Here is a 25,842-nt window from a genome sequence, read left to right on the forward strand (position 1 = left end):
GTGAAATTGAAGCGACGGTCCGTTGAGTTTTTGTTTTTTAAAAAAATACTTTTTGTTAATTTTTGTTTTTTAACGGAACGCTTTGCTCGTGCACAAAGGGGCATATCCGAAGCATTTTCGATGCCTCAGTTCTAATGGTTTTCCCATGTGGTTTGTAGAACTTTGGGCAAAGTCATGAATAAGCCATGAGTGCGGTTCGAAAAAAGGTAGAAAAGAGAAGTTGACCAGCAGTGCGATTGAAGTTTAAACTTCCAAATCACGTCAACGCGAGTGTCTCGGTTGATGCATCACAGGAGCGGAGGATCGTAGATTGAAAAGCAAGAATCGAAGTGAGCTGGATGTCGTTGTCAAACGATTTGGTTTGAACTATAGAAACAAACGGGCGGCTGCTACCGGGCGCTTCCGAGGAGGATGAGACGTCCGATGGATATACGAGGGAATCCTCTGCTTCTGAAAGGATCTGCAATATTGAAAGGAATTAACGATTCCGGGAGCGTCGGGGATGTTGTCGTTCGAGCTATTCGCCCAGCGCGTCTGGCTCGATCTCTCGTCTCTTGTCTCGCTGCTTTCTCTCGTTTGATAAAGGGAGGGCATCGTGATGTCCAGCGGAGGAAAATGGTTGAAGGACCGCGAGAGCGAGGGCGACGGAGGAGAGTGAAATGCTTCAGGATACTCGAGTGACACGCGGTGCAGCGAAAAAGCTATTCGAAAAAATTCTCGACGGACGTACCTCCGGAGAGTCCGGAATACCTGGGCAACTCACATATTCAAGGGCTTCTCCAACACTGCCTGAAATCTTCCGGAATTAGTAATGTTAATGTTTCCAGTAGCGTTGGAAAGCGACGGAATTCATTTTATTCCGCAGCTGAATTTTTCTTCCTTATTTCATTCACCTTCGATTGCACGTGGCTTGAAAAATGACGAACGAAATTGAAGATTCTGACGAGAAATTATTGCGACAATTAAATATGGAATGTAACGAATATCTCAAATAAATAGACCCTGTTGAGGCATCGAATGTGATGGAGCTTCGATACCGAAAGGGTTGAATTAAAGTTAAACCGATGCCAATTAGCCGGAGGAGAGAAATCGTCCGAGATCTTGAATGTTTAAGTAAGCACGATCGACAGCTCGGGGCAAATGTAATCGCGATTAGCGAAGGCCGAGGGACAGAGAGAGAGAGAGAGAGAGAGAGAGAGAGAGAGAGAGAGAGACGTTCTGACAGTCTGAGAATGACACGTTCGTTAGTGACCACTATGAGTGCGGAGACTTCTTCGATTTTCTTTTGTTCAGGATTGCACACTCGAGCTAATAGATGTCATTGAACATAATGTGCGAAAAGAGCGGATGCATTAATGAATATTGTCAGGGATGAAAATAGTTTGGACCAAGAACAAAACGAAGGGGTTTATAAATGGATGACGACAGGGGCAAATCAACGAAGGGATTTTTTGATTGAAAAAATACTGAATTTTGTCCAAAAACGATGAAAATTTTTCACTATTTCGTCAATTAGAATGTGATTTTCAGAGTTTCGTTTTAGTATATCCTCGATGAGACTCTTCTGAAGTATTTTTTTGTACCCCCACATTGATTCGAAATGATAATTCCTCACTTTTTAATGGCGAATATTAATAATGTTCAAATGAGATTCAACCTCTGTCTGCATTAACGCTCGCATGTTATCGTCAAGTGATTAAAAGAGTGTAGAAAAATGAAAAAAAAGAAGAATAAATGAAAATGTGAAAAGCTCGGAATAAGCTATCCGACTGGAGGGAAAGAATAGAGGGCGAGCGAGAAAAGCATAAGTTGGGGGCGTGAGTAAATTTTTACGTATTTTCAACCGCGCGGTGAATAAACACGTGCGACTATACAGGCAGAGAGTTCGGAATGTACGATCCGAAACAAAAGAGTGGGTGACATTATGCAAGGTAAACCTCCACCACAACCGGGCAAACTCTCACCCTTACGCTCCTTCTCTTTCCTCTCTCGCTCTCTTTCTCTGGCACTTTCTCTCCGTTTGTCCCTCCTCTGTGTATATATACAAGAATTAACGCACAGAGGTGGGATTGTCGCAGCTGGCCAGGCGAGATACAGAAGGTCGCTTGGTTGGAAGCTTACACACATCGTATACCAAATATGGAGAAGAGGTGGGGCAATATGGACCACTTGATATGACTAAAAAATGAGACTGGTCACGAAAACGACGGGGTTAGTAAAAACTGCACTTTCGGAAGCATTGGATGAGCAAAATAGAACAGAATTTATAAATCTCATCGAATTTTTCGCTGGGTGGAACGATCTTGGAGGGGCGGATTGAGCAAACCTTGTGAATGGAACTGAAATCGAGTAAACCGCGCAACTTGCTTAATTGGAGGTAAAATTTGGTGATTCCCGACGATCCAGAAATGATTTGGGATCATTTTGCAAGATCCCCAAAGTTCGCGACACTTTTGACGAGACGTTTGAACGGTTTTTTGCCTGAAAAGTTTCTCAGATGGTCCATATTGCCCCACCTACCCTTATATACGGATCGACACCGAGTATTAAGTGGTTAATGAGCCTGTGTCCGGCTTCAAGTGCGTTTGGTGACGTTGTCAAGCGAGAGGGGATGCGAGAATCGGCGAGTACGTGCTGGATATACGGGGTGGTCGGGTGAGTCTCTCTTCAGCCCTGGGGCACCAGCGGGGGGTTAGGCGAGCGCAAGCTTTTCACGCAACTGGATGAAGGTGAAGCATCGTGGATAGGTGAGATGGGGGTGAAACGGATACAAATGTATAATAGGGGTGGGAGTGCATCGGAGAGAGTAATTTTGGCATTCTGCGGGTTTGCTTACACCCTTCATCCGGCCCCTTCGCCCCCCCCCTGGAAATGCACGGCTCGTCAATTTTCCATGGGAAGTGGAGAGCCGGATGAAATGAAAAGAGAAGAAATGGTCCTCATGAAAAATTCTCAACTAGCTTCCCATGCCTCTTCGATTCGTCGGCAAATAATTATTAACTTATTTTTTTTTCGCGATCTCGGGAGAGACAGAGAGAGACCGAGTTTATATTAGATTGGCTTCATCGAGCGCCACAGGGCAAAATGAGCGTATGTCGTGATAAAAATTTGCCAGATGAATGTGTACGAGGGCGCTCTCGGAGAGAAGGATCAAGAAAAAGTGCGTAATGAAAAAATAATATAAACATGAGAACGAGAAAGTATGTAGTTATGTTTTTACAGCTTTTCCGGGCTCGACTACCCCCCCCCCCCCCCGCCCCTTCGTTTCTTCCAACCCTCATTCTCCTTTCATCATTTTTATACACTCGCCTCGTCGTACCATTTTCTTTGCCCTTTCCTACCACTTTTTTTCTCATTTCTCGTAGGCGCATGAATTCTCGCCTTCGTTTTGTTCCTTCATTTCAGGCCATCGCGTTAGCTCACACCGGAATGGACGAACCTATGTTTATGGTGCTTTCACAATTCGATGTAGGAGTTACAGACGTTCGGCTTTCCAGGCGTTTGAGCAGTCGATGGCAAATACTCGATTGAGGTCCAAGCTCGAGACTCAATTTAGTAGATTTATTTCGTAACGAAAAGCGCTGTTTTCAGCAGCTTTTTTAAACCTCCGATGAGAAGGGGCTTGGAAAAATGGTGTCAAGTAAAATTGCAATTTTCTTAAACTCACTGAAGGTCGAGTGAAAAGCTTCACGGTTATTGATTATTCATAAAACAATGCGAGTATTTTATAATTTAATGCGTATTTATGTACTCGAACTTTTGAATATTCTCCGCGCCAACTGTTTATTCTCTCTCGACGTTGGCTCGTCTACAGCTACAAGTCGTTAATGAAAATCAAACAACGGAAAAATTATACGTTCACTTAGCTTTGCCTGCTTGGTTAGCTCGCCCTTTCTCTCCACTTCGTTTCTTCCCCTTCAAACTCTCTGGCCAGTTATACTTTCCTCCCTTTTTTCTCCCTCTCTTCATCTTTTCACCTTTCCGCCAAGGTCCGTGGGCCGGGAGCACGAAGATTTTCCCTTGGCATTGGAAAATCTTTCGACGTTCATTTCGGGCTTGGTCAGCCCTTCTGGGCTGCGTTGCACATAACGCGTGCTTAGCTCCCTTTTCTTCCTGCTAGGAGCTCATCATCAACTTTCTGATTTCTTGTGGTCAGAACTCGAGAAAAGAACGCCTCGCAGCTTAGTCGGCGCTTCTTCCTGTTCCCACGGATCTTACTTTTCTTTATTTTCCTCCTTCGACTTTCCCCATCAATTTCTCTCATTCTCTCCACCGCGCCCCTTTCTCCCTATTTAACCGCTTTGTTTATTTATTTTATTCTCTTTCATGGCTTTCGTTATCGGTCTCCTCTTCACTTTACTCGGATACTAAATATCCCATGCATCATACACACACCCTTGTGTACACATCCTCGAAATATGCGGCGGTTCTTTGATGTTTGTATTGGAGGGCGTTTCTCGAGCATTATTTGTTTCTCTTATTTCTTTCTTCGGTCCCCGCTTCTATTGTCGGCGTATTGTTTCATCGAGTGGCAAACGATGCTGGATCTTGTATCATCCCACGGTGACTTTATCCCGCAAGTATTTTTCTCATAACTAAGAAAAATAGGATTCGGTAATGAAAAAAAAAATGAATAAAATATGCATAATGGATTCAGCATCGATCGTCGTCAAGTGGGTAAAATTGGATTATAGATGACCAAGTACGATTACTTAAAATTCTATTTGTTTGACAATTTTTGCAATTTGAAAGTTTTTTCACGCGGTTATCGTGAAACTTAACGGTCCCCGGCTCGCGTTGTCTTGGGCTTTGATTCAATGGTTTTTTTTTTAAATTTTAGCATTGATATTAGTGGGGAGAGTGAGTTTTGGTTGGACAGTATTTTCTTAGGATTTGGTGATTGCAACGTTGACAATTCACGATTCGTAGTTACGAAATGAAAAATGAAAAAGTTCGTCTGAACGACTATTTTTTTTCCAATTTTTAGTCTGAATCGCACCAACGATTTGTCTCATGCATAAAATTTCCAAATTCTGCTCGACCAATGACGAATAAATGAGATATTTTCGCCTAACAAAAATGAGGGTTTCTCCAATCGATTCTGATTTTTTCTTCAGTGGGCTCGAGTGGACCATTTCGTAAAGTAGCGACGATGCATCGTGCCTCATCGGATTAAGAAGCAGCGAGTCTTTAATTCTTTAACGAATCAAAAAGTATAGAGCTTTAGAATGCGGGCGATAAAAAGCGTTTCCGATGCAGAATCATCGTCGAGGCGGGAGCTGGGCTCAGATTGTTCTCGCGTATCTCGCCGTTGTGTATGCTCGAGCTCCATTAAAGGTTCGTAAATCCCTTGAAGAGCGTGTGTATACGAATGTTTTCGGTCTGCACAAGCCTCGCGAATGTGTGCCATACACACACATATGTTTACCGTATGTATCCGTACGTCCATAGAAACGAGTGTGTACGGACGGAAAGGACGGATGCTGGCCACTTACCCGCGTCGCAGAATCTCTCTCCGTACACATACAAATGGGCGGTACACGCGTTGGATCATGACCAAGCATACGGGCAGGAATTCGCATCGTTTATTTCTCTCGTTCACTCGCACCAACGCATATTTATTCGCAGTCCATTTTCGTTTGTTTGCACAAACGAGAGAGGTCCGTCAAGCTGACGTTGGAACGGCTGGTCCACGCGACGTGCGTTCTTCACTCGCTCCAGCATCACCCTCCCCCTCCCTCTTTGCCTCTCGAACATCCAGAGCACTCCACTTTGCATTCCTTCGTTCCATCTCTAGTCTCGCTCCTGGCAGCCCCCCTGCTCTCGTTCCCTCGCCTGCACCCTGGACCCTCGAAATTTTCAACCCTCGGACTCTCCCACTTGAATCACCGCGCATTCGAATAAAATTACCATCGATACCCCCGCGAGGAAATAGCACAATGAAAGCGCGCCGAGAAAGAACGTTTGCGGAGTACACCGCTTTCTCGGGGTGTTCGGCGGCGACGAAATTGTAAACTTTTTTTGTGGGTGCTTTTCGGTCATTCGGGACTGACGAGAAGTGACGCGAAAATTTGATTCTTGAACAGTGAAATTTCGTTAAATACTCAATAATTGAAAAGCAGCTGGTTGCTGGTCAGACTTTTCTGAGATTTTGTTGAGTTAAAAATAAAAATTGTGTATTCAGAGATTGGCTCTTAAATTTTTGGCTTTTCCGAACTATTTTTGCTGCATCAATCGATACTTCTCGAGGATTTCTTTTGGAACCGCGGAAGCTCATTGGATATTACATAAGATAGTCAAATATGAATAAAGAACGACGGACTTGCCCAGACGAGGATGATTCGGGGAATGATTAATCGTGATAATAACCGAAGAAAAGGGTAGTTGGAGGATTCTGGAATCTGGTTCACGCGGCACAAGCTATCGGGGCTGTATGTATATAACAAAAGTTTGGGCGCAGAAGGCGAGAAGTTCGCGGAGTTTCAAGACTTCCCCAAAGCTCGAAAATCCGTTCTCTCTCTTTCTCTCCCTCTCGTTTCTTCAGAGAACAGCTCCGAGAATACCGGATGAGATTGCGGTTAAAAATTGTATGGTATTACTTAAAAAACCCCTTTTCCTGGACGATTCGTTGGCCAGAAGGGGGTTGGAAAGCCTAACGCCAACGAATTCTCTTCTTGATGATACAATTAAGCTCTCGAAAGGAAAGGCGGGAAAGAATGGGCCCAGGATTTTCCGAGACGTAAAATTGTCCAATATTTTTCACGCCGTTGCCAAGATGTCGAGAGGGATGAGAGCGCGTCAGAAGGAATGAGAAACCATCCCTCCGAAGGGTCGGCACGAGGAAGGATTGTATAAGAGACTTCGATCCAAATCAGCAACATTGTGATCTTCATACATTTTTGCATGAGGTGAATCGTTAATTCAAGCCGCTGTAATCATTTCCAAAATTCAATATTCAGTCACATGATGACTGAATTAACAAAATTATTAATTATTTCGGATGCAGAAAATCGCGGTTTTCCAATCATCGTCCCCAAAAATCTCGACTGAAAACATTATTTTGCCGATTAATAACGAGAATGTTTGCATCGCAATCCCAAATTTCGAGAAGTTTTTCATCGTTTTTCATTCAGATATTTCGTGAAATTTGCGACGAGTTGGTCTAAGGAGGTCCATACGACGCGGGGTTATTACCGCGCGGATCTAAAGGGGTGAGAAAAAGTATCAGGGGTCGGTGAAGAACAAAAATTAGAAGTGAACGGGAGGGCAGAGATATCAGGGGCGAGGGCATGGGGACCGAAGAGACCCGGAGACGGAAAAATATTGAGCCACCCCGTCATCCCCTGCTTAGGAGAGGCTTGACGAGGGCCACGACTGCTGCTGCTGCTGCCTGATGTAATGAAGTAAATTAGTGTCGAGAACTAAACGAGCATTACTCTGAGGATGAATGTTTGAGTTTATATCAAGTCTTGTATCGGTATATATTTTTGTAGGATAAAAATATAGGCAGCAGTAAGCTTTTCGTGTACCCTTAAATGACAGCGTTGCAACTGGAATGAAATAAAAAGAAATGACGATTTGACAGCGATTATTAAGCGCTTTAAAAAACATTAAAACGAAAAACGATAAATAACATACAAGAAAGTGAGAAAGAACATGATAAATGTCGAAACAAATGGAATGTGATACGCAAACAATTAAGGTATTCCTTTCGTATGACTGTATTTCTTGGTGGCGCAAGTTGAGGCCCTCGAAATTTGGACTGTTTCTTAACCTCTGAGAAGTCGTGGTTATATAAGAAAAGCTTCTGTTTCTGCTCTGTTAAGCATTTGGTGACCTTTTATTTTTATCGTCATTATGGATTCCTTACATTTTTTCTATCTGCGAGAAAGTTTGTATCAGGAATTTAAAATTATTTAGTATATGAATTATTGAGTAGAGATATTGCGATGATGGAATCACCATAAGCTCCCGTATAAATTTTATGACTTTTGAAGTTTTAATTCTTTATCAAATGTTCGATAACCTGACGTGAAATTTCGCCAATCGAATCGCTTGGACTTTTAATTTACTACAATTTAAAATCAGTTATCTATAGAATATTCGAGTTCGTAAAAGGAATACCTTAAAGTGAATAATTCAAATGGTGAGCTTGTATAAAAATCGATATTTGATTGAGCAGAAGCGTTAATTATCGTGAGCATCCGCTGAATTTTTATATTAAAGTGTACGATGATAACGATAACAATAAAAAGGAACAACAGAAAGCTGCAGCAGCTCAGTTTACGTTCCGCCTGCGCAGAGAGTATTGACTTGGTTGAAAATGAGTTGATCCCTTTTAGGACAATTTTTCTCACGATTTATCCGTGCCATCTTTGTCGTTTTAATTTCGTTCGAAGGTGCCTTCATTCTTTCCGTTTCAGTGCGCTCTCCACCCTTGTTTTTGAACGAACCTTTTAATTCTTCAGCCCGCCCCGCCCTTAACGACATCATTTCTTACATTCAATGACAAAACTCGCTCCGGTATCGTGCGTATTTTTGGTCAAAAGATTTGATAAAGTAGGAGAGGAAAAAAATACGATTTTGAACGGCGAAGCCGCGAGCCTGCCGGATGAGAAATATGGCCACTCACCAACGGGACAGAGAAATGTGAATTCACCCTTTCGCCGGACATTCAGCTGTTTAACGAGGCCGAGAGCGAAAGCAAGCGCCCAAAGCAGGGACGGAGGGGTGACTTTCACTAGCCCACAAAAAAAGAAGCGAAAAGAAGAATTAACTCGCTACAATGATATGATCGGGAGGAGAGTAAATCACGCGGGCTGTTGCTTATTACATTCTGTTTTTATTTTGTTCCAGTCCCTTAACGCTAATTCGTGGGGCGTGGAGGGTTCGCGGCGCGCGGCGTAATATCCTCGCGGCATTTTTCAGCGAGGCTTTTATGCTCGAAGCGCAATGAGGAGCTAAAACATTTGTATTCAGCAAGAATATTTCTGGAATCCGGCTCTGCGCGGCGAGATCTCTCCCGAGCTAGTAAGACGAAGAAAAACTGGGTAGCTGCGGATCGGAACTGTGCGAGAATGGAGCGGGTATCCGCGAAAGGCAGGCAAGAGGTGCTTTAAAAAAGGCAAAGAAACGGGCAAAAAGTCTCGACGAAAAGAGGTCCGGAGGGTGGCGGCAAGCATCGTGCCTCCCCCCGGCCCTCGCCCTCCCGATACATCGAGTGGGCTGAGAAAGTGGAAAAACAGAGAAAAAGAGACGCGGGAAGAGAAGAGACTTCGGAAGGAGAGGGTGGTGCTCCGGGTTGCGGGGGCGGCCGGAGCGATCTCGCATATTTCACATGCAGGGTGGCCTGTTTTGCTTGGCCCCGGCAATATTATTACCATATTTTTCACATAATGCGCCCGTGCCCTGTGTGTCTCTCTTATTTCACGTGACACACAACCACCCCGAGTCTCAACCCCTTAACCAAGCCCGTTCCACCGAACCCGCCAAGCTTTCTTCATCCTCCTTCTTTTTCCAGTCAGAGTTGCACGAGCTTCCGGCAGAATTGTAATGCATTTTCACCGTTACGCTCGCCTTATCATTCATTGCTTGTAAAACCCTCCCTCCTTATTTCTTATATATGTTTATGGCCGCAGTCTCGAAGTATAGCTCAGTATTTATTATATTTTATGGATACAACCTTCGAATATGTGTTCATGTACTTCGACGACGATTTATTTGGTCTACACATGTCTCGAGTACGAGACCGGAGGGATAGCAGTGAAATGTAATCAAGCGGTTAACTAATTTTTGCATCTTTCACGTGTGTGCTTGTTACGAAACAGCGAATACGTAGCGACGAGACACCCGTTTATTACTGCAGCGGTTGGCCAGTTCCGTCCAGTACGAGATAAAGCACAACTTTTTATAAATACCCCGCATAAATAACCAATCGTTGGAATGAAGTTATTTTCGAAAATACTATGAATAAACAAAAGATTTTCGTGACATCCGTTCGAAAGTTTCGCTTTCGAGAAAAATCGCTGTCAGGAGCTGCAATGCTCGGTTTAAATTCGTAGGCTTAGAGCTATCGACTCGGAAATACTTTTCCAAACTAATGTTCTCCGTTTGGTTGGTCGAGTGTGAACATTTAAGCTTGTGTCTGAGTTGGGAGCATAGAAGGATTGAAGTATGACGTGAGCGGTGCGTCATCGAGTTCAACGTCTTCGAGTCTTGACGTCACTCTGCGCGGTATTTTCCTTGGGGATGATTCGCTCCATCAAGACGTCACAAATGCTCGTAAATAATTGGAAAACCATCGCTAAGTCCATTGCGTGCTTTACACCGTCACGCTGCCCCTTTACGAATGATGAAGATTTTTTTTCTTTCGCCTTGCGAGTCGGCGCACCCTACCTCGCAGTCTGACCGCAAGAACTACGAGAGTGCGCTGGTCAAAGCTTATACCGTGCCCTCACCTATACGCGACGATTCACCCCCGGCCTACTTCCAGCATCGTCAATAAAGCCGGCAATCGTGACGACGCAAGCAAGCTCCGAGCGTCAACCCGAAGTTACTTATTTTCAAGAGTTCTCTCTCCCTCCGCGATCTTCGAAACAGCAAAACGCCGAATTTCTAAAGGGTATCGAGGCCGATTTGAGTAACCGGAATAAACGCTGATTCGATACATTGGCAAAGTACCGAAAGTAAACAATCTAAACGATTGAAATATTTCAGCATGGCCCCGAGTACAGTACGGAGACATAAAATTTTATTTCATCCATTTGGAGATTCCTTCGATCTCGTTAATGTTGCCGGAGTCAATAAAAAAATAAAAAAGCCAATGCTCTTGGCTTTACTACTTTGAAAAGACTGCGGAGGAGGGAGGATGCTCGCAAAGGGGATGGAGCATTAGATGAAAGTTAGAGAAAACACATCGATGTACCGGCGCACAAAACCGTTGGCCACGTGTGTGTACACACGCATATTATTTATTCAACGAACTATGTTTATCGCGAAGAATAATTCAAGTTTCGATGGAAAATAAAAAGAATCAAGAAACGACCTGTGGAAGATAAAATTTTAGAGTCCTGTGAAATCGAAGTGGAAACGGAGTTTCATCACATGCGATCACGCGTGTGCGTGTGTACACGGACGCTTCCAGGGTTCCGATAGACAAGGCTTTTGGTTGTACTTCTTCGAGAAATACACCGCGATTACCATACACGAATAACTGTTGTAACCAAGTTTCTACTGTAACCCTTAAGCGCGTATGGGAGCTCGAAGACTGTTGAGAGTTTCGGGTAGGGGGAAACCTATTCGAGTGTAGATTCCGTGAAATTATGGCCGATAAAGAAACAAATTTTGAATTCCACGAAGCGCGGGGGGAGCGTTGTAACGTTATTGGAGCCTCGTGAGCGAGCTCGCGAGTGAGTTAGTTCGGGCCGAATTCCTGCGAGCGTCGTTTCTTTCCTTATCCCACGTTTTTCTTCCGTCCATCAACGTGTCTCCGAGAATCGAGTCTTTTCAAATGTTTTTAAAAATATCCAGATTTTTGAGGACTCCTCGACAACTTCCGTGCCGAGGAATCCAAACGACAGGAAATGTGGAACGACGGAATTGAATAATAACGCGAATAACCCTGTCCACGTCTCAGCCAAGTGTTTACTCCTTAAATTTTCATCCCCACAGTCCTCGTAAATTTTCTTATCGATTGAACGTCCCATCGAATGATTCTGATAATAGGTCAAGCCAATAAAAGCGTACTAAAATCATGTGAAAACATGCTTTATGCTTATCCTCGTTCAAGATTGGCGAAGCGAGGGGGGGGGGGGGGGGGGGAGGGACATCTTGCCGGAGTGATGTTATCAGGAAATTCTCTCAAAGTTGCCCATCTTATTCCTGTAGGTTGTAACGCAATATATTGATTCGTATATAAACGGAGGGGGTTTGCGAAAGGTCTCTCCTCGGGTCGTCTGGCCACCGCGAGTCCATCGCTCTGTCTCTTACCCTCGAGAAGGCACACCCTAATAAACCATTTTCCTATGATCCACAAAGCATTGTACGTCCGCGAGGAGTTTAGCCGAGGTTCGGGTAATTGAATATTGATATGTAGGAAAGATGATAAGGTTGTATCAATTCTTGTATAGATATAACGCCTGGCGTATTATCATAGGGGGGAGATTAGGCTATACATAGCCGCACAATGGTCGGACAACCCCTGGAAATGGGCATTTCGCTGCTGCGAGAAGGAGAGAGTCAGAAAAAGACGAAGAGGGAGCGAGGCCTGGGATACAGTTGCTGAGATTCGACGTCGAGTAGCACGCCAGCGTCGATATTCCGAGACGACTCCCTTAAGCTCGTATCACGATACGGATGTACATAGCTCGATCCTACACCCGGACATTTGCGTACTTTGCTTTATTGATACAAGCAATTTCGGATAAACGAAGCGCGCGGAGTATATTCACGTGCGTGTGTGGCGACGAAAAAATCGTCACGGAAAAGCCGGAAGGATTCAGGGGCAAAAGGCGAGGAGATTTTATCGCTGCGTGTACGCGCTTCCTTTTCCCGGAAGTGAGAGCGCGCATCTCCTCGTATCCAGACACTTTATTTGACGGGCCCGAGGCAACGGGTCAACGACTTTTGTCAGAGTTGATTATATTTTTACGAGTTTTTTCATTTCGAGGAAAAATCGCGGCGAACGTTTTTCGATTGTTCATCTCCGAGGGACGAAAGTTTCGGAATTTTGGACGATTTATAAGCCGCGGATACTCGAAATCATTGAATGTGGCTCCGGCATTCATACTCGATTGATGGATTCGTTTTGAAATATTTTTTTCAACTCGAATTTCATTCGTTTCAAAAGAAGAACGCGCTCATTCATTTTCCGCTGTAAAATAACCAGTTGAAAATGATTGTCGAGGATGGATTCGGAGTAATTGAAACAAATTGAATTTTCGATTCTCGTTCAATTATCCTTGCAGTTTGGAACGTTCGATATTAATGCTTGTATGAGGATGAATCCGAAAAAAACAGGACTTTAATACAATCTTTTTTTCCCCCCCGTCTCCCGACATATATTTGGGCTTAACTGTACGGATTCGTGTACCTAAAAATACGTAATTCTCTCACGAAGTATAGAGTTCTTCTATAAATATTATAATTCACGAGATTGAATATGTAAAATTACGTTTTCGGGATAACGCTCGCTGCGACCGCGGACTAATTCGAATAATTTTTTCATGTGGCTTACCGATAAGAGTCCGGGAGAGGGCTACGAAGATCGTGAAACTTTGGCCAAATTCACTCGATTATGCGGATGACGGTATGAGCTCACCTGAAAAATACCCAAAGAAAATAAAAAATAAAAATATTACAAATTTTCTACGAGAGTCAGGCGATTTAAAGGGATCGCAAGAAGAACCAAAATGGCAAAAATAATCGAGTGTTTGTTATACCGTCGATGAGAACGAACTTGGATAAACGTAAATTAAGCAGTAGAGGCGAAAACAACATAATATTTCCTGCAATATCGCGATCAGCGCAAATAGTTTGCATTTGTTTATCTCTCTTTGCATCGGTATCCAGCTAAGTGGTCTGAAAATATCATCGAGTAAACAGAGGCGCGTATCATTTTTTTCATAGAAACGATGAAAAAGGAAACAAACAAAAACGACTCACGTCATCGCCGAAAAACGCTCGCTTCCAGAGCCGAGGTAAAAAGCATGTAAATATATAAAAATATGTGTACTCCTATCGCTATGTGACGTTTGTGTACGAACAATATGGAGGTATACGCGTACAGCGACGGAATTATTTGTACAAACTAGGTGGGTCCCAGCGGGTGCGTTAATGTTCGCTTTTGTATACCCACCAGTTTAGTTTACACGCAACAAAAAGTCTCGCGAGACAAAGAGAGAAAAAAATATATATTTTACGTATTCGTATAAATATCTAGCACGTGGTATAGCTGTATATGAGCCTGGTTATTTTTTATTTTATTTAGTCGCTCGAGAGCGAGGTTCGTTCGCCTTCATCTGAGCGTCGCAAAACTCGAGCTCTCGGTAAATAGTTGTGTAACGCAGAACGAGAGGCATTAAATAAATAATAGCTGTGTGTGTGTGTGTGTGTGTGTCCGTTTCACCGAGCGAGGAGGAAAGACGAAAACAGGAAAAGATAGATACCGAGGAGAGGGAGACGGGAACGCCGGCTCCATGAGATCAAGAGCAACGGATGCATGTTTAAAGAAAAGAGAACAAAAAAAGAAGAAGAAAAAACAGCGAAAAAACGCATGCCGTCGAGTCGTCTTGTCACACAACGTCAACGACAACGTAACCAGGGAGAAGAGATGCGTCAACATTGCTCCTTCGCCATTTTCCTTTGCTTCGATGTTTCACTTTTTTTTTCTTTTTTTTTTTTTTTTAATGTTTCCGTTATTCGAATCGAAAATTTGCTCGAGTCAAACTCGTATATGGATCGAAGCTTTTTTGACGAAATTTTGTTTATTCGTTATCCGACTCAACAAATGGGGATGCAACGACGAAAATAAATAAAAAAATTTGTTCGGTTCTCGACTGATGAATTTATTGACTTTCGACGGTTTTCCATTGGACTGCGTGCTCTCGAAATATTGTTGGATGAATACAAATAAATGTGTTTTTTCCACTTTTCATTATGGTGCCTTTTCGCTCGCGATGGAAGAGTAAATACGGATGGATCGGGAAAATGATATTGTTGAAGCGGGAAAAAGAGCGAGGCTGCAAAAGCGATGGCGAACTCGTTTCGAAATGTGCTCGGCCCGGGCACATCCTGAATGCTCCGTTCTTGCGCTCTCTTACTTCCGCTCACTTCAATTTTGTGCTTCAGCACCCTTGAGGCGCTTCTTGTATTACGGGAACTCGAGAATTTCGGAATTTAAGGCCAGCGACAGATTTTTCGGAGCATTTTGACATAAAAGAACTTGCGAAAGACATTTGTGTCTTTTTTTTCAAAATTTTTGTTTACGAATGAAAATCTTCAGACTCGATGGAACTTCGAAGCAAATTTTGAAACGAAAAATACTGAAATTTCTTGACTCTTGTTTGCCCATGAATTTTAAATGTTGAGAAAACGATAAAAAAATGTTCTGGCGTTTGAATTTTGTCCAGAAGGAAACGCCGCGTTAGGAATTCAGTGCTAAACGCTGAACCCGTTCGAATGCGTAAAACTTTTGGCTACATACTCAGAGACGGAGAGCGAGCGAGCGAGCGAGCGAGAAGAACGAAGGGGAGGGAGCTGCGATGGATGGAAAATTCGCGCAGGTTCCATCGACGAAAAACGGATCCTTAGATGGTCCCTTCTGTAAAGGAGCAGTTTATATGCAACGTACGACCGGTCAGCGGAGGAGTGGAAATATATTTTTCAATATAACTTGGAATGGCCACTTTTAGGGACTGTGAAGAGAAACGGGAGAGTCGACGTTATTTTTTATCTTTATTAGATTGCTCTACGGCAACGTCATCCGTTAACCGTCGGGTTTGGCGATCTTCGGATGAAAGTGTATGAATATAGAAAACGTGAGAATGCTGCGAAGAAAAAAGTTGAGAAACCGACGTGGGATTCGAAATAATTTTTTTTCCCCCTAAGAAATCGAAATCCAGCAAGTTTTCAGTTATTCTTGGGAGCGTGGCTCAAGAATACACAGATATTTTTGCACCCATCCATTTGGGCAGAGCCCCTTAATTCATGCACTCCAAAAGTCATTTGTATTTGAAAAAATTCAGTTGGTTTTCGTCGATTTGAGTAGAGCAAGCTGGCAAAAGAGAACTATCGGCCAAAGGATGTTTGTTTGACGCGGCGCGTTAATACAGCGCACGTATAGATATACGAACATACACATGTACGAAGATGGGAGACAACTCTCGGGAAGAGCATATATACGAGCGATGTAAAACGACGTTCCTTTGTAAAATACGAAGACGTGCAAACAACTCTTGGAACTGGCTTCGTACGAGAGAGAGAGCAAGGGGAAGAGAGAAAGAGCGAGAAAGAGACTTTTTATCGTTGTTAGCCGCGCTTTGACTCATGGCCGTGCACTCACAGCGAGGTTCAACGAGGTCAACCGGCTTTAACGTTCCACTTCTCACGCTCAAAGAATTTCCCATCTCGTATAATCGGTCTCTAAATCTCTGAAAATGCCGCCATGTTTTCTTGCGTGTTTTTCACTTTTCATTTTTCGATAAATTATTTTCACATTAAGAATCAGAGATGAAGTGCAAATTGAAAATTATAAATAAAAAAAAAAAAATCGATTGTGCAACGCAAATGGGAAGATTGCTAATTAATTGTGGCAAATTTTTTCTAGAGCGTTATTATATCAATCGAGGCGCAATGTTCGAACACACTTTTCTCTCCCTCTTCCCTGTCTTTATTGGCTGGACTCTCGTTTTCCGCGCACCGCGCGTACCTCTTACACTCATGCATGCGTGTTCGGTACACTCTCGTCGTACGACTAATGCACGAAATAAATCTGCGGTAATAGTAAGTAATTTGGTCCCTCTATAAGTCGATAACAAATTGGCTTTGCCAACGGCAGGATCTCGCGGCGGGGTGCGAGAGTTGTCGTAATGGCAGGCAACTGACCGGATCCATCGTCCGCATGTACCCTTTCCCGTCCTCTTCGGGCCCCTTCTTTTCCACCCTTTCGCTTGCTCGTATACCTTTCGGTGCGAGCCTTAGCGCGTCTCTCTCTCTTTCTGTCTTTCGTTCTCTTCGCTCGAGAGTCGCTCGCGTTGGAGAATCCGCGTGCGGAAGGCTTCTGCTCTTCCCCAAGCTCCGAGCCCTTCCACCGCCGTGGGAGAGCGAGAGAAAATCTCGAAGCAGCGTTTCTGTTTTCGAGGAGAGAAAGCGCACGTCGCTCTCTCCATCTTTTTCCTGAGGAGGTCGCTCGGGAGGAAGAGGGGGCTTGTATTCATATTTCACGGACTTGTAATATAGGCAAAAGTTTTGTTTAAGCCATAAAGCCCCAAAGGGCTCTCGTGACTTCCACGAGGAGCGTGCAGGGGTGAAACGCGCTTGGTCACCCTCTCCGGTTGGAGTCCGAGCGCGCCACACCGGATGTAGCGCGAAATAATTCACATTTCTGACTACGAATCGCCGGGCGTGCACAGATGGGAGAACACGAATGACGCGTGGGTGAGGCGCGACGATGACTTTTAATCGTTCCGGAAATTCAATCCATCGAGCACACAATTTCCTTCCAAATTATATTTGCCGCTAAAAATATGATTCGTTTGGCTAAAGAGTGCTCGCATTTTTGGCGTTCCAAATCGATATCAATTATCGTCCTCAACTCATCGTGACCTGATCAATTCGGATCCTGGGTGCATTTTTCAAAACGTGATAATAAACCGAAGCCCGTCCGTCTCAAAATTATTGCGCTTTTCTAGCGAGCACGGAGGATCCTTATTGAAAATACCATTTCGGTCAAAGCGAACAATGAATAATGTTGGCATCTGTTGGGGACATTGTACGATCAGTATCATTTATACGAGGGACCCGTGGCTCCAATGTGTTGGGCTAATGTGCCACTCGCTCCGGTTTTCCAAAGTCCATTCCTCCCTCGTTTCTTCCCTCGAGAAGCGATATCTATGCTCCATCGCGTCTCGTTGGCCAGTATATTTCTATGCTGCATATCAAATTATAGCGAGGAAAGAGCGAAGATAACTCGAACGGGGAGTCGGAGGTGTGTTTATATATAAAGGCACAAACACATATATATTTACCGGAGGGAAAAGAAGAGTAGAACGAAATGGGCGATCGTCGCCTGCTGCCGTTGCCTCATGATATATTTGGATATATTAAATTTTTTTCTTCCCCGTTCGGCCACTCAGCTCGCTCTCGCTAGCCTTGCGAGAGGAGAGCAGGGGATCGGACGTTATCGCGTTGAACGATCGGAGCATCGATTGTCTCTTCTCAGCCCATCTTGCGCCGAATCCGGCCTCTGTTCGGAAGGCAAGCTCGAAAGGGCGACGAAAAAAACGCTGGCGGAAAGAAAATAATGGGGAAGAGCAGCGTGGAGCTTTCTCCTGCGTACTCCTCGAAGAATAAACAAACAACGAAATAGTCATGTGGAATTTAAGCACGGGGATTTGTTCCATAGGAGCGTCGAAGGTTCGCGAGCGGCGAGAGTGAAGGCAGCGGGGGGTGGACAGTTTAATCGACGAGGTCGAGGAGGGCCGCGGTAGAAAGAGGGTTGAAAGGTCGCAGCGGCGCACATAGCGTACGCTCTTTTGCATACTGCGCGGACCAACACCTTGCGTGTCCATTAGGACTCTCTGGCTCGAGCTTTTGCAGAATGTGCGATCGTCGACCGAGAGACTCGTCGCGGAGAGGGGGTGCGAAGGCGAGAGAAGAGAAAAATATAAAGCGCGAAAGAGAGAGGAGAGGCCGCTCTCTCTGCTGGGCATACACGCGCAGGGAGGGTAGTTTCGCTAGCTGACAATATTCGGCAGGGAGGCAGCGTAGTAAAGCGTTCAAAAGGGCGATCAAGCGAGGGAGAAAAAGAGTAAGAGAACGTCGAAATATATATGTGCGTATATGTGTATATGGGGGGCCTCGTAAGAGGTGTGAAACGTAAGGGCGCCACGTGCAGCAAATGGAAATGGACCAAATATCGTTGCAAACACACTCGAGTATCGATATACGACGGTCAACTATATTTATATGCATATATATGTGCTCAAATGCCGCGCGCAAAAGCAGCCCTCACCGCGTCGGGGCTCGCGCTTCATCGACGATACTTCGCCCTCCGCTCCCTTGAGTCCGCCATCTCATGCTAACCCCACCCCCCGCGGTATACGTCATGCATACGTGTATGGATGTATACCTGGGTTTTCATAAATATATATACATAAATATACACCGAGAGACTGAGAGCTCTAGCAGCACTTTTCGTCGTCGTCTCGCCCTCGTTTATACTGCAGTCACACGCTCCGAACTCGCTCGACCAGCTACAATATCCACTTGCTAAATCTATCGGTCACTCGCGGATATCCGTCACGAAATCCACGAAATATCATATAAGCCACTTTTCCTACCGGTGGATTTTCCATCCATTGCTCTCCACATTTGTCCCTCGTCATCTATATAGAAAGAGAGAATACTCGCGGATACATTTTTCTATGTACATCGCTATGTACCGCGGACTGGGCTTTTTATGATCGAGAGAAAACCGTCAGCGACCGTTTATGCGGAACGATTTATTCCGTCGACGTACCGAACGAATTTCACGCTGTTAAGGTTAGCCCAAAGCCTCTGCCCCCTCGTTTCCGAGACTTCAAAGACCAAAAGCATCCCGCTCTTTGGCTAGTTGAAAAATCAGAGAGGCTACTCAGACGGAGAGAAAAAGTGGGGTTTATATTTTCATGCGTTGTTCTTCTCAGGCTCGAATTTTTTTCTCTCAGAGTCGATTCGAACGAAAGGAAACAGATTAATTACAAGACTATAAAAAATCCCGATCCACCAAATTGAAATATTTTTGAAAGGAGAGAAACTCGTTATGCACTCAAGCTGATTAATTTCTCCCTTCCGAAAATCGATCCAAGGCAAGATGACAAATTTTCATTCGCGAAATCGTTCAAATTCACTGAAACGATGGCTACGAGACAACGAAATGAATGGGCAAGGCAGGAGTGCGAAAAGAAAAAACAAAAAACAATTGAAAAATTGGGTCACGTTGAGACACTCGGAGAGCGCGGGGGTGTTGATTCAAGCTCATTACAGCTGCCGGCAATTACGAGAAAAAATGTCACATCAGCACGCACGAAATTTACCCGTTCTTCTCGCATAATTCGTGCACAGTACATATTTACTATATAAGTGAAATTTTCGACGAAACTTTTGAGGATCCCGTTGGACTTGCTCTCTCCCGTCTCATGTACGAAAAAAAAAATGTTGAAACCACCAACATATATAAATAGGAATCTCGGCGTTAACGCTTGCCTGTGTCCATTTACTCATTCATCCACCTTTACGGACCCAGACACGGACCGAGGGAAAGAGAGATAAAGGGAAGGAAAAGTAGGAAAGAAGAGGTGCTTCGAATCCAGTAGCTGAAACCGAGGTTCTTCCAGCGCATATCTACTCTCGCATCCACGCATACACACACGTCCGAGCGAGGGCGTATATACGTCGATGTATATGTACGTAGCTTAGGCCAGAGTGAGCACGCGAGTGCTTCTAGCTAAACAAATATGTACTCACATACTCATTCGCCTATCTCTCGGTCCCCGGTCTATCTCGCTTTTTCCCTCTCGTCGTTCCTCGCGAGCCTCCTCCCGTTGTTCCACTCTTTCCTTTTTCCCTCTGTATCCATCCGCCTCTACGGCTCTATGCTTTACGAGGATTGAGGGCAGGGGTCGCCCTTTTAAAGACTTTTCCTGCTGCCCTCACCTCGAAGCTTTCTATATTGTAACGAGTGTCTCTGTACATATGATCTCTACACATATATGCACATATGTACGGAAGCATTCACATACGTGAAACTTTATCCAGGAGAGACGAACTAAATTCTGCACTAACACTCACCGCCGTTTTACCAAACGTTTTTAAATTGTTACACAATCGCAGCCCACCATATTTAACCGCAAAAAAAAAACGGAAAAATCTCAAGTACCCAAGCATTATTCCCACTCAACGGGAATGGGATCACCGTACTGTGAGCGGAGCCGAGGAATTTATAGATGAATGTGGATGTGGATAGCAAAGAGCATGAGAAAAATGTTTGTATAGCGAGAGAGAGAGAGAGGGAGAGAAAAGTAAAGACTGTGATTCAATGCAGGTAATTCGATCGACGCAGTTTGAATAAAATGAGTTAATATCGTAGATACGAAGTCGTCTGACGGATGCGAGTTGTTTGCGCCAAATGATTGTGTAAAACAAGGAATTTGATAAAATTATATAAAAAAAAACGTCTAGACTTTTCGTAGATTTCAAAATTTATATACAAAACGTAATTCCTTACGGGAGGAACTCGAGACAGTTTAATCCCAGGATTTATGGCTCCCCGGGCTACCTGCATTGAATCTTGAAAAAAAAAACAGGAAACGAAGAAATAGAGAAAAAAGGAACGCGGAGAATTATAGTTACGAATGAGTCTCTTATCGAGTTTTTCGCAGCTACTAGAGATTGAGGCACTTCAGGAAATACGTCAAGATTGATTGGCCAATATATCTATATACACGTGTACATATGCACGTGTATAAATGGCAACGAGTGCGTGGCAGATTGAGGAGAAAAAAGGCACACGAATGATTGAGATTCGGTATTCACTTTTGGAACTTATTGCAACGTAGATTCTCGGGAGATGCCGGTGTATTCGTAACGAAATTTCTATCCGACAACTGACCATATTTTTACTTTGTGTGTGCTCACTAACACCAACCGACTTGATATATCGATGTGATATATGCCTTTACGTCGTAGTTGCTGTATTAGCAGCAGCAGCAGCAGCAGTGCCAGAAAGAAGAAGAAGGACTTGTCTCATAAAGTATCGGGCGATTTGTCATGGCTGAGTTTTGTGACGCTTCTGTGCTGCTGCTGCTTTTCTACTTCGCAACTGCCAAAGATATAAGTATAACGGTGGGGATGTTATAAGAAACAAATGGACGTAGGCTTCGCTGTGGACCGTTCAGACTGGACTTGACGCGAGGCCTTTTTGTTTTTCCCAGCTTTCCACATGTGTATTCTAATCCTTTGCGGATATCATAGCCGGGACTCTCGCTTCCAGATCAATCTTCCCTCGACTTCCCTCTTCTCGTGCTCAGCTTTTTCTTTCCACTCTTCGGTACACATGTCGAAGCAGTCGGACAATACGCTCAATACAATTTATTCGATACGTTTTTCTCGTTTCGTCATGTTGCGTGATTCATTAGCTTCAAGTATCGGGAGGTGCAGCAGTTTTTATTTCCTAATCTCCCAAGCTGGTTCATCTCATTTTTTTTTCTAACGTTCAGACTTGCTCGGAGACCTTCGGTTGTTGTTTTCTAATAGGATTCTGTTGGCATTAAATGAAGTTATGACCACTCGTATAAGCGCCAAGTGTACACGGAAACAGAAATTCTTAGCTCGGTTGTTTGAATTATTGAATTTGCAGATTTTTAACGAATTTGGGAACTTTCAACAACTGCACCGTAAGAAGAAAAAGTGATTCTTGAGAATTTTGAAAAAACTGTCATACGCGCGACCCCCTGAATGACACGACTACGAAAAATTGTCTGTTTTTCATTGGATTCTCAGGAAAAAATGTTCTGTTGTCACACAATCGTGTTCGTGTGAGAAAAAAGTGTTGATTCTGAAAGTAGCAAAAACCCAGGAATACTTTTGCCACAGTGAGATTATTTTCTATACGGTCATATCGCAAATATTTCAAAATCCCTTTTGAAAAAGCTTTTGTACGTGGGAGAGCATAATTCTTATGGTTTTCGGCAGTGGCCGAAGTACGGAACCCTTCGTGATTGTTCGCGTGGTGTTTAGAGAAATAATATTTTAATCTCCTCTTAAAAACAACGATGCTACAGTAGCTGGAAGAGAAAAAATCCAGTATGGCTTCCAAGTGTTTTAAGGGGATGAAATAGTACATGAAAATTTGCATAGTTTTGGTAAAAAAACGTAGGGAAGGGAAAAAGAGTTGAGTAAGGCGATAATAATATCGCGTGCAAAAGCTTTGCTTTTCGGTGGGCGTTGGGTCGAGGGTTTTTCGTGCGTACGGCGGCACGTCAGCCACGCGACTGCTGTAGAACAGCTGTGCAACGGGGCTTCTCCATAGGGTGTATATAAACAGGGAGAGAGAAAGAGAGGGAGCCTGGCAGTTTCGACATTTCGAGGCTTTTCCATCTCCCTCGCACTCTCGTCTATTATGGTCCCGTGAGTTTCGAGCTTTCGCGGTTTTAGTACAGGGCTCGAGAGCGAGCGAGGGAGAGAGGCCAAACGAGACGAGCGGATCGGATGCCCTGCAACCCCAGGGGTGGAAATGCCAGACCAGGCAAGCGACGGCGCTCGACGATACACTGAACAACCTCTCTCGTACTTCTCCACTCTCTCATTCTCTCTTGTCCTGTACCAATATATATAGCGTTGAGCATACTACATAACCGAGCTCTATACAACCCCCTTCGGATGCTTTTCGCCGGCAATTCCAGTAGTCACAGCAGTGCGTGCCACGCGCCCGATTCGCGAGCACGCACTTTGTCCAAACGTTCCCCAATTATTTTCATCATTTCTTTCTCGTATTTTTTCATTATTTTCATCGATTTTTTTTTCCCCGATTATTCACTTATTTTTCGATGAACACTTGCTTTCGAAGTTGTTGAAGCAATTTTATATTTACGATTTTTTTTCAATTCACCCGATGGAAGTTGTTTGTTATTGGAGTTGATGGAATGATGATTGTGAATCAGACATTATTTGAAAACAACTTGATCGATTATATTTTTCTTTCCTTCCATCAGATGTCTTTGTCACTGGTTTTTTTCGTAATTTATTATTTTATAGACATGCGTTACGCCGCAACTTTTACGAAGATGGAACATGACTCGCCTGTCACTTTAGAATGTCACCAAATAAAAAACAAAGAAATTTCTCCCTTCGTCCATGTTGACGTATAAAAACGGGAAACGAGTTTCGGCAATGAATATTTTTTAAGAGTGTTCAACGCGGCGTTCGAGAATTCTATTTTTCAATGTTTCAAAGTTGAACGGAAAACTTTTTTCTCACAGATTTTAAATGTAGGTTTTTTTATGCTTCGGAATGATTTCAAATTTTGGAATGTGAACGAATCTGTCATCGCGTCACTGTTACAGGAGCATTAAAAATTGGCGTATGCTCATTCGGAAATTCGTAAAATTTTTTCATTGTCACATCAAAACGCGTCAACTCGAGTTTATAAAGAATTCGCGTTTTCAGTTTGTACACACGTATCCGGGCTTAGTCACTGTGTCAACTTCGGTTTTTCCTTTCACAACTACGAAGCGCACGTGAAAATAGCAGCACAAAAAAAGTCACTGCAAAATGTCCACAATTCATTTTCAATCAAACGATGAATAAATCGCAACAAACACTGTACGCAAGAAACGCGATGAAACCGATTGATCACAGAATGCCACTGGACAAGCACGCTTGAACTTTTTCGCCCTGCTGACAGCCACGAACGTCGCACATTGGTTTAATTCAATTTTTCAATTTTCATCAATTGTCCACTGCACGGTAATCGCATTTGGAGGATTACAGTGAAGAACAGTAATCCGCAGTAACAGAAGCACGATTGTCACAAAGCCAAATGAAATTTCGTTCAATTATTATTTCGTCATTAATTATAAAATGCATGAATGAAGGATCTTCACGTTCGACTAAAGCCAGTGAAGGAGCACGATTGTTTCGTTGCACTTTTCACGTACGCGAAGTTTTCCAGTTCCCCCATTATTAACGAAACGCGTATTCACAGTGAGGAATACAAGAAAATAGATTTTCCTCGATCGACTACGTAAACACGACCCAAAACTCGAAACAACCGTTTAATCTCTTCGAGTTTCGTGAAAAGTGAGAAAACCCAAATAATTAAGTGCATTCGCATGTGACAACGTGTATCGGCGAGCTACGGATCAAAGGGGATGGGGGGAGGGTCAAACTCGGGGTGAAATATCGTGTGTGGGTGGATGTGCGCATAAGCGCATATCTTCGGAGTGTCGAGTGTAGAACGGCGCCTATCTATACACATGGCTGAACGTAAGAATAAGTCTGGGTGTATGTATAGGCGGAGATGGATACGTGAAAAGGTGGGTGAATGTGGAGGGCGTGTGAGTGTGAGGGGGTGAATTGGCAGTTGAGTGGGCTAGTCAGGTGGTGAACGAGAGTTTTGAGAGTGAGTTCGTTTCACTGTACATATGTACGTAACAAAGTATATGTATGAAAAACACATAGATGAGTACATAGATTGAAAATAAGTACATGGCGGTAAGAACAGTAAGATAAAATGATTGGGAAAACGTACCGAGGCGAGCGAGTTGATAAATCGTCGAGGAGGATTGGTCAATCGCGTTACAAAGACAAAAGTACTTTGATAAAAAAGTAACGAGTTGTATGTAACGAGACGCGAGGCCTTGGCTCGTCGGCGTATGTGTGTACGCTAGTGAAAGAGCAATGAATGACGAATGCGAGAGTTTGAGATGGATCAATCACACGTGGTGATGAATGGAGGAGTGAGGAATGCGCGGCGTGCGGTTAAAGTTGGTGACGTGCCGGTTGGTATTGCTCGGTGTGTGATATCGGCTCGGGGAGCCGCGCGGCAAAAAACTGCGCGGTCGAGAACGAAACAAGCCCGGGGCCGCGGGTTCGCGGGTTTATGCACACGCACGCATTCGCACACACGGACGCACGCGAATATATGTCTGTATGGGTGCAGAGACGGAGAGCCGGACGCGGAGAGACCATAGAGAAAAAACGCAAGGGCGTTAGGATGAGATGAGACGCGGCTGACTCGTTGTGTGGGGGTGTCTCGCTTGGAGGTATCCGCGCGTTGTGTGGCGCTGCCTCTGCTTCCTGGGGGTATAACACGCGAGGGGGGTAGCAGTAAAGTGAGAGAGAGAAAGCTCCGTGGAAGGGCGACTTGCTGTGTTGTGTCGGATGCTACCGGGTAGCGAGTACTTGTTGTTGAGATGCCTGTGTTGGGGGGGGGGGGGGGGGGAGGGTGAAGAGGAGAAGCTAAGGGAGAGATAACCGGTGTAGGTTAGAGGCAGCGAGGGAGAGAAGGAAAGATGGCTCGATATATAAGTATAAATATGTATATACGTATACATAAATAGAGATTGAGGAAGAGAGAGGGGTAGT

The 25,842-nt window shown here is 44.1% G+C and overlaps 1 protein-coding gene across 13 annotated transcripts in view; it reads right to left on the reverse strand.

Annotated features, from left to right (window-relative positions):
- Positions 1-25,842, reverse strand: part of FoxP (forkhead box P) — a 210,710-nt gene that overhangs the window by 27,170 nt on the left and 157,698 nt on the right. For 2 of the 13 annotated variants that reach the window (XM_043427809.1, XM_043427812.1), the window contains one exon: positions 13,235-13,318. The exons of 9 other annotated variants lie outside the window; for them this stretch is intronic. The gene's annotated coding sequence lies outside the window, so the exon portion shown is untranslated. Of the gene's footprint in view, positions 1-13,234; positions 13,319-20,223; positions 20,243-25,006; positions 25,026-25,842 lie in introns of those variants that run through there. 2 more of the 13 variants (XM_043427810.1, XM_043427811.1) reach the window with 2 other exon arrangements.

Source organism: Venturia canescens, chromosome 9, assembly GCF_019457755.1.
Source record: "Venturia canescens isolate UGA chromosome 9, ASM1945775v1, whole genome shotgun sequence".
NCBI classification, from domain to species: domain Eukaryota; kingdom Metazoa; phylum Arthropoda; class Insecta; order Hymenoptera; family Ichneumonidae; genus Venturia; species Venturia canescens.